This window comes from Copidosoma floridanum, unplaced genomic scaffold (genome assembly GCF_036245765.1).
Source record: "Copidosoma floridanum isolate Cflo_tuat_1 unplaced genomic scaffold, Cflo_Japanese_pri ptg000021l, whole genome shotgun sequence".
In the NCBI taxonomy this organism is placed as follows: domain Eukaryota; kingdom Metazoa; phylum Arthropoda; class Insecta; order Hymenoptera; family Encyrtidae; genus Copidosoma; species Copidosoma floridanum.
Genome location: NW_028321898.1, coordinates 2,741,320 through 2,751,475, shown reverse-complemented (window position 1 = coordinate 2,751,475; position 10,156 = coordinate 2,741,320). Strand labels below are relative to the sequence as shown.

Genomic DNA, 10,156 nt, shown 5'->3' with positions numbered 1-10,156 from the left:
AGAGGGATAAAGCTCCCCTTATTCAGTCTTTTTTTTCTTAGCTGATCACGTGCAATTCGCAAATCGCCAGCGATGGGATATAGTTCCGGCCAGATTTGGGAATTCTCTAGGACCCAACCTCTCTGACGTGGGAAATCACTAGATTAAAAAAAAAACAGTACCGAAGGTGACGCGCGAGATTCAAATAAGGTCCAATAACACAAGCATCCATCACCTGATGACCCAGTGTGCTTACTGGCCACTCTGTTAAATAAATAATTATTGATAACACAAGCGCCTATCACCTGATAACCCAGGGCGCTTACTGGCCACTCTGTTAAATAAATAATTATTAATAACACAAGCGCCTATCACCCAATGACCTGGTGCGCTTACTGGCCACTCTTTTAAATAAATAATTATTAGTAAATAAAACAAGTGCCTATCACCTAATGACCCGGGGCACTTACTGGCCACTCTTTTAAATAAATAATTATTAATAAATAACACAAGTACCTATCACCTAATGACTCGGGGTACTTACTAGCTACTATTGAAAAATAAATTATCAAGTAATTACAAGAGCGCCAATTAAGAGGATCTTTGTCGTCTTAGATAAGATATCAAAATTGTGATATGTTTAATATGTTATCGATCAACTTTTTATCATTTAATAGTGTTGCAAATAAGTGTCCTGGATCATCAGGAAGGAGGTGCTTGACATATTTATGAATAATTATTGTGTTATTTATTAATAATTATTTACTTAAAAGAGTGGCCAGTAAGCGCCCCAGGTCATCAGGTGATAGGCGCTTCTGTTATTTATCAACAATTATTTATTTAAAAGAGTGGCCAGTAAGCGCCCTGGGTTATTACGTGATAGGCGCTTGTGTTGTTAATAATTATTTATTTAACTGAGTGGTCAGTAAGCGCCCCGGGGTATTAGATGATAGGCGCTTGTGTTATTAATAACCTTTTATTTAACAGAGTGGCCAGTAAGCGCCCTGGGTCATCAGGTGATAGGTGCTTGTGTTATTTATTAATAATTATTTGTTTAAAAGAGTGGCCAGTAAGCGCCCTGGGTCATCAGGTAATAGGCGCTTGTGTTATTTTTTAATAATTATTTGTTCAAAAGAGTGGCCAGTAAGCGCCCCGCGTCATTGGGTGATAGGCGCATGTGTTATTCTAATAATTATTTATTTAACAGAGTGGCCAGTAAGCGCCATGGGTCATCAGGTGATTGGTGCTTGTGTTATTTACTAATAATTATTTATTTAAAAGAGTGGCCAGTAAGCACCCTGGGTCATCAGGTGATAGGCGCTTGTGTTATTTACTAATAATTATCTATTTAAAAGAGTTGCCAGTAAGCGCCCCGGGTTATTGGGTGATAGGCGCTTGTGTTATTGGACCTTATTTGAATCTCGGGCGTCACCTTCGGTAGTATTTTTTTTTTGATCTAGTGATTTCCCACGTCAGAGAGGTTGGGTCCTAGAGAATTCCCAAATCTGGCCGGAACTATATCCACTCGCTGCAAATCGCTCACTTGCGTGCTCTATTCTTATACCTCTATGGTCGTAGGTCGTAGGTCGTAGGCAAGGTTTAAGATAAGACAGGGCACAAAAAGTACCATCTTTGCCGAGTAACAATTTTGTAGCACTACCAAGTTTTCCACCAGGTGGATCAGTGTCGAAAAGGTATTATCATATATACATGTGTATATATATTACTATATAAATATAACTGCAGTTTCAATACGTATGTACATATGTACACTGGCCGGACATTGATTCGTTACGCGCGAAATTTAAGAAGTTTTTAGAAAATTTTGAGCACCAATGTCCCGTAAATACTATAAGTATTACCTATTAGGTAATGGTAATGCTCTACTAAGTTCGTACGGTAATGCAATTATCCATGGTACAGACGAAAACGCCTTACCTACTTCATGTGGTAATCTGGTAATTTGTCTTGATACGAAATTTGTATGTATACTGCATGGTGACTTTTGTTTTTGTTGGCATTGCTTTGGAGTTTTGGAGTAGAATAACAAATGTCGTGAATTATGGGATTGCTCTAGCTAAAATTATTTGATTGTCTAATTTTGTCTTAATGTGCGATATATTTTTTTCTTATTCAATTACAATTTCAACACTTGTCTTGTACCTTGTATGACTGATCCTGAAATAAAACACTGTACACAAAGAATTTGTCCTTTAAATTATGACACTCTGTACTTAATAAATTATGTAAAATTTTTACTTATCTGAGAGTGTTTCAAAGTTCAGTGGGTTGATCATTATCCGCTCCCACTCAAACGTTCAATTAGGTATACTCTGTTATTAGCTAGAGCAATCCCATAATTCAGTATATACATAAATTTCGTATCAAGACAAATTACCACATGAAGTAGGTAAGGCGTTTTCTTCTGTACCATGGATAATTGCATTACCGTACGAACTTAGTGGAGCATTACCATTACCCAGTAGGTAATACTTATAGTATTTACGGGACAGCGGTGCTCAAAATTTTCTAAACACTTTTTGAATTTCGCGCGTAACGAATCAATAGATTCGTTCACCTTACAATCCAGGGACGGTCGGGGACGGTGTGAGCGAGTCGGAGACGAAAGTGAACAAGTGCTCTTCTCCGATCGTCCGCGATCGTCCCTGACCGTACGCGATGCGTAGTTGTACACGTTAGGTTAGATTAATGCTGTATGTAAACAATAGTTTGTAAATAAAGAAGTGCAAATACAAACAAGTTTGTTTACTTTTTGCATTAATCTAACCTAACGTGTACAACTGCGCATCGCGTACGGTCAGGGACGATCAGGGACGCTCGGAGAAGAGCACTTGTTCACTTTCGTCTCCGACTCGCTCACACCGTCCCCGACCGTCCCTGGATTGTAAGGTGAACGAATCTAATGTCCCGCCAGTGTACTACCTGAACAGAAATTGAGTTCAGGCACTGAACAGGTCCTGGACAGGTGCTTAAGCTGCCTGCGCAGGACCTGCTCAGGCTGCTGCACAGGCAGCCTTAGCTCAGGCAACCTGGAAAAATATTATCCAGCCCTGAACTGACTTTTACGCAATTAAATAGTTAAGTTATGTTACATAAAAAAAAGTTTTATAAACAGAGAAGTTGATTTTAGTTAAGTTTTATATGAAACAGGTGAGCTGGGAATGTGATGTTGCAATATTGTTAAAAGTTTATCCATGTGGCTATTTGCAATAAAACACTCTCTTTTCCATTTCTGCAGTTGTACACACAAATCACGAACTTCATCAATATTAACACTTGTTTTTTTTTTTTTTTTTTCTTACTCTGTCATTAGTTGTGTTTAATTCTTTAAAATTTTCTTGCTGAATATCGCTCTGAATATCTTGCTTATCAAACTGTACAGCTGAGTTATCACTTATATAATCTGTAAGTATAGCTTTTTTTCATTATTTCCGTTAAATCCGTTTGGTTTTTTTTTTTCCGCAATTTTTCTTTTACAAATAATTTGCATTCTATATCTATTTCGCATCTTTCGTTGAGAATAATGGTTTTGCTCCATATTTTAGATTAATTGAAAAAAAAGTTAAGACTGTACTGTAGTAGCAGACAGTTGATGTCAGTTCAGGCAATAGCACTGGACCCATAGAGATATTAGAATAGAGTGCGCAAGATATACTGCTGCCAGTAAGTTAGCCCGTCTGACGGTGCGAGAGAGACAGATGCGATAATCTCTCTCCATCTCTCTCTAGCCGATCGCTGTGATTGGCTCTACTCCCTCTCCAAGCGCTGAATGGCTGGAAAACAGAGAGAGACGGAGGGAAATTCTCGCATCTGTCTCTCTCGCACCGTTTGACGCAGTTTTCAGGCATTAGCGCCATAGAGGTATAAGAATAGAGGAGAAAAGGGGGCGTGATATGCGACAGCAGAATTCGCTACGTAACGAGGCATCTGTCTTTGTCTGGCAGTTATGTTATTGGTCGAGTCATACATGAGATTGAATTCACTGTAGGATTCAGGACGAAGAAGTAGCCAATAACGTGGCTTTGGCAACAAGGACAGATGCCCCGTTACACTTAGTTATGCTGTCGCTGCCGCTAATGGGCTAGTATAGCGCTTTTCCCCTCTATTCTTATACCTCTATGATTAGCGCACTCTATTCTAATATCTCTATGACCGGACCTGTACAGGAACTGTGCACAGCCTGAACTCACATATGCAGAAAATGCCTATCTTGCCTGTGCAGGACCTTCACAGGCAGTCAGGCAAGCTACGGCACATTTCTATTCGGGTACCTTTTTGACACTAATCCACCTAGTGGAGAACTTGGTACTGCTGCAAAATTGCGACAGACCGCACAAAGCATAGAGGTCTCACACTCACACCACCTGCTTTATTTTGTACCGTGGTCGTGGGTGCTAAATGAGTATAGAATATAGATGATACATGAATGAGAGGAGTCAACGTGATCGAATTTGTATGGTTCTAACTTTTAAGTAATTTTAGAAGTGATTCACAATTTTGAATATTTTTTCTTTCAGTACACAAAATTTTTAACTCAACAGAAAAATGCATTATGACTTGAATAATAATTTTATTAATTATTTGGCTCTGTTGTGAGGTACCTTATTGTAAAAATATTAAGATTTTGCCAATGAAATTTAGTTGAGGTGGTCATCTTACACGTACTTTTGGTATTAGAAAATTAAAAAAGAAATGTTTTCCCTTATAAGTATTTTGTTTTATTAACGTAAACTAACCAATTGTGCTTAAACGAAGTAATGGCAAATGTTACACAGAAATCGGTTACATAGTATACAAGGGTATTTGAGGCACCTTTTGGCACAGGTTGGTTTCATAACAACATTTTACATTAATCTATCATGTAAAGCTGATGCAAACCATGTAAAATTACGTGTTAATTGATAATATTGGAGAAATGAATATTCAATGATTCACTTATTGCTTGTTACTTTTAGTCGTTCATTCATACAAATTAAAATTAGCACTTTGATTGCATTGACTCACTATTACTTTTCAAGTCGATGTAGAAATAAATGTTTCATTTTGAAACAAATAGTCCATACTAAGCGAATTCGTGCAATAAATTATTGAATAAATAATACAGCTCTGTACTTGAAATTGTCTGCAAAATGACCATACCAACAGAGGAATTAATATTTTTACAAGTATCAATCTTCGAGTCAGCTCAACAAAGAGCCTTTTCCGAGGCAGTAGCAAAAGAGAGCCATTCTAACTTATTGGCAGGAAAGACCTTCTCAAACTTAGGCGGCGGTCACATGGAAAGCGTAACGCGTACCACGTAACCATTTGAGCCCATAAGAAAGAGAGAGAGAGGTAAAATACGCAAACCTCTCTCGCTCATGGGTTCAAATGTTCTTTCTAAACTTTAGGGCAAGAAAGAGGCTTTTCAAAAAAAAGTTTTCTTACAGAGGATATCCGGAACCAGCGGTTCTCAATCCAAATTGATGTAAGTTGAGAATCTCTTTTTCGTTGCATGAGCAGACGATGCGAAGACACATAAGAAACTTGGTGACACTGATGCAACTATGCAACATGTAGCCACCGATCTTACTATATATATGTACTCTGGCCGGTAGGGTAAGGTGCCGCGAGGCGAGTATAGAGACTTTCTGCATTTGTGTTTACATTTACAATCAGGTTATGTATACGACAACACAAATGCCGGGATGATTCCGATTTCTGTGGCGCTAAGCTATATATAGATATATTTGGTTATTGGATAGTAAAAGACAGAAATATCAGGCGCCACAGAAATCGGAATCATGCCGAAATGCCGAATAAAGTAAGAAATTTTAAAATGTTTAAAATGCGCCGTATCCCAGAACAAAGGTAAAAGTGAAAACTATTTGGATATTTGAAAATTTATGCGTAAATGCAATACTTAAACAAATTATTTAATATAAAGTTTTTCTATCATTTTTGTTTTTAATTTTATTTTGGCTCTGTTCGGAAATGATGGGTTGGTTAAGTATTAAGTTGGAACCTACCCCCACCCTAGCTTAACTAACCGACCGTGTGTTCGCACATGTAAACAATAGTTGATCAGCTGATCACGTATTGGCGCACTTTAAGCGCTTTTGTGGTTAAAGAAAGGACTTAAGGGGGCTTGGGCGTTTGGTGTCGTATCTATTGAGGGGCCCCTGTGGGGTATTTGTCATACAAATGATCCTTTGTAATATTTTTTTTATAATCATTTTGATTATACACATGTGTTAACAAAATAGCAATAATACGCGGAAAAGTCATTGGGAAAATCGATATTAAAAAATTTATTAGTTTTCCCGAGGTACCTTGTGTAAAGATGACGGCCCTGCCACGACAAAGCTGACAGCACTGTACTCTCTTGCTCTCATCTGCTATTATATACCTATACTTGTGTTAGACTCAAATTTTCATGCTTGTATGTTTATGAATGTACAGCGCATGCGTACTTAAAGTACCTGAACAAAACAATTCTCATGTTCGATGTTTTCCTCGCTATTTTCTCAAAATTTAACGTGTTGATCCTATTCTTTTTTTTAAATAATAGATTCTTTATACTTTCAAGTACATGTACCAATTTAATGTGTGGGCCCACAGCTTTTTATTGCGGTAAGGTAGTCTATTGAATTTCGGGTTCCGTTAGGTTGCGTGTTGAAATGACGAATTTTCACAAGCGATTTTCTCGAAAATAAATGTGTTGACCTACCTATTTTGTTTTCCTAAAAAAATCTAGCAAACTTTATCTATATAATCTCTGAATTTCAGACCTAGCCAGCATTTAATTCAAAATCGCCCAAGCCTCCTTAAAAGCGCTCAAAGTGCGCCAAAACGTGATCAGCTGATTAAGGGGGCTCCAGCGGGAGGAGTTAGGAGGTCACAGGTAGCCTAATTGATAGATAAAAACACACTGATTCCAACGGTGTCCTTATTTACCCCTCTAACCCTGGAAAATTTTAAGATATTTGCTCTCAAAGTTCGTACATTATACATAGCCTCTCATAGAGCAACGTGAAAACATCGGTATTTTCTAACAATAATTGAGGAGTTACATGTCAGGACTGTAACTGTGTTATAGAAAAACATCTCAGCTTTCAGATGGTACCTTCAAAAATATAGGTAACCCTGGAAATATTTGAGATATTTTGTAAAGTATTGATCAAGTCATTGAATTAGCAGGGTCATGCCGGGATGCCATCTTGTTGTTGGTAAGGCGCGCGCTTTTGAATATTTCAGAATTACACTGCAAGTACTTACATAAGTTTCATGTCATTTGTAACTCTTTTTTAATCGTGTTCTCCTATGGATTACTTACACATTTTTTTTTTTTAAATAAAATAGAACATTGAAAAATTTTAACTGCAATTATTTTTTATATTATCAAAAATTGCGTCAATAATTTTTTTATTTGAAATAACTCTTACTTAATTATTTACACTCATAGATAATAATGAGGTGATGCCATTTGTAGGATCTTTTTTATATGTATCTACTAATACTTCTATTGATATCGATTCTTTGGCCATTTTATAAATTATCTTATCATTAATAATACATTTTAATACAATGAATTTTTGTTTGTTATCATCAATTACTTTTTTATTTCTTTTTTGCTGTTGCAAAATTATTTCAGCATCCTGAAAGTCTTGATGACTCTTACAGTGATGTGTGATTTCTTTCATTTTTTATAACACAAAAAAACTAATTCTAAATAAAACGCTCTGTACGTGACAGAAGCTGCTGTTTGTTTACCATAGGTACGGACACATCATATATATATGGGTAATTCTTTTACAAATCGAACGGATTTTGATAATAATTAATCGGCACCTCTTCGATTTGGCTGAAACTTTTTTTACGGATTCTATGTCGAAAAAAAAGAGATACGTGTCAGAGGAATTTTGTTTTCTTTGCATATTTTCGATAATAGAAGTGATCGAACATTTGAGAATGGCAAGTTTTTTAGCTCGGAGACTTATTTTCTTAAATTCATAGTTCCGAATCTTTAAGAGCTACAAAATTATCACCAATTGCACTTTTGTAGCTGATGGATTAAACTTTAAGAAAAAATTTTTGTTTACAAAAAATACTAACAAATTTAAATTGTTATTAACAATTTAATTGTTAAAACCGATTTTTAACAAACGCCCCCAAAAAGAATCAAGTTTTTAGTAGTTTCATCGCATTTTCTATCAAATTTTACGTCAAAAACATGTTTTTAAAATATGGTACCATTCCAAATATTATTGTTAAAGTATTAATTTATGTAGCGCGTAACGGCCAAAAAACGATTTTTTGCTAATAAATTGAAATCTGTTCATCGTATAAAAAAAAGTTAAATGTAAAAATTGTAGATAATTGACAGATCTACAACTTTCGTGAAAAATTTTTTTTGACATAATCTCAAAATTTCAAATTAAATTGCAAAAAATGTAAAAAATCAGCTTTGTAATAATTATTTTTTGGCAATTTGTATAGAAAATAATTTATGTGTAATTTATTTTGAATCAAATCTCCTGACATGTTAGAAAACCTATCTTGATTGAAAACAAAATTATTATTAAGCTTTGAAAAAAAAATCTATCCAGTGCGTTTGAAACAAATAATATATCCAGCGCGTCAAGTAATATCTCCCTGTTTGTTGTATTAGCCACCACTGCCATGAAAGACTTTGATAAATAATAATCGATGATAAAAAAATATTTTAGTAAATTAAAAAAATCACGTAATAAAAAATAATGTAATACTTCTTAATATATAATATGTACTTTATTGAAATAACGACATTTATATAGTAAAATTAGCACTCTCCTTGACAGTTTAATAGTATATTTTACTTGAAAATTTTCACAACATTTTTTTTTTCATGCAATGAAAATATCTTAGCTTCTAATTCTTGACAAGATATTGGAATCATGCAATGATATTTTAGGGTTCCCTTTATTGTTTTAGCTATTGTAAATCGTTCTGATAGTAATTTTCTTTCTTCTTCGTGCTCATCATTTGTAGAATAGCGACAAGTAATGTTTGGCAGTGATTCTGTCGCCCAATTGAATAGTTCTCGTGGCGTTCGAATGGGATTGTTTATCCTCTGAAGACTCGCTCTGGAGGCTAGTCGTTTTAAAGTTCCACCTATCCCGTCACAGGGTCCTTTACCATGTGAAGTGGGAAAAAAATGCCACTCTGCAGCTATTTTGAAGTCTTCCATGTGATACGTAAGATTAATAAAGTTCTTCCTATTTTTATATTGTCCACTTGCTCCATCGGACATATATATTATTTTTTGTACACCTGGCAAATTACTTTTGATGAATTCAATCAGTTGTCTTTGGTAGAGATGAACGGCAACAGTATCATGATTTAAGCATTCAGAAATGCAAACAAAACTTATTATTTTTAAACTTATTATTAAACCAAAAAACCATGCAAGAAACAATTATGAATGCTAAAAAACGAAGTTCCAAAAACAAAAATAATTTTAAAATATGAAGTAAATCCTACATGTCAAAGTTACGCACTGGATAGATTTTTTTTCAACGCTTGATAATAATTTTGTTTTCAATCAAGATTGGTTTTCTAACATGTCAGGAGATTCGATTCAAAATAAATTACCCATAAATTATTGTCTGTGCAAATTGCTAAGAAATAATTGTTGCAAAGCTGATTTTTTACATTTTTTGCAATTTAATTTGAAATTTTGAGGTTATATCAAAAAAAATTTTTCACAAAAGTTGTAGATCTGTCAATTATCTACAACTTTTACATTTAACTTTTTTTTATACGATGAACAGATTTCAATTTATTAGCAAAAAATCGTTTTTTGGCCGTTACGCGCTACATAAATTAATATTTTAACAATAATAATTGGAATGGTACCATATTTTAAAAACATGTTTTTGACGTAAAATTTGACAGAGAATGCGATGAAACTACTAAAAACTTGATTCTTTTTGGGGGCGTTTGTTAAAAATCGGTTTTAACAATTAAGTTGTTAATAACAATTTAAATTTGTTAGTATTTTTTGTAAAAAAAATTTTTTTCTTAAAGTTTAATCCGTCAGCTACAAAAGTGCAATTGGTAATAATTTTGTAGCTCTTAAAGATTCGGAACTATGAATTTAAGAAAATAAGTCTCCGAGCCAAAAAACTTGCCATTC

General features: G+C 34.7%; 1 protein-coding gene across 1 annotated transcript in view; it reads left to right on the top strand.

Annotated features, from left to right (window-relative positions):
• Positions 1–4,483: 4,483 nt before the first annotated feature.
• Positions 4,484–10,156, top strand: part of LOC106645396 (Methyltransferase like 5) — a 229,279-nt gene continuing 223,606 nt past the window's right edge. Inside the window, exon 1 of the mRNA XM_089594935.1 lies at positions 4,484–4,824. The gene's annotated coding sequence lies outside the window, so the exon portion shown is untranslated. The remainder of the gene's footprint in view (positions 4,825–10,156) is intronic.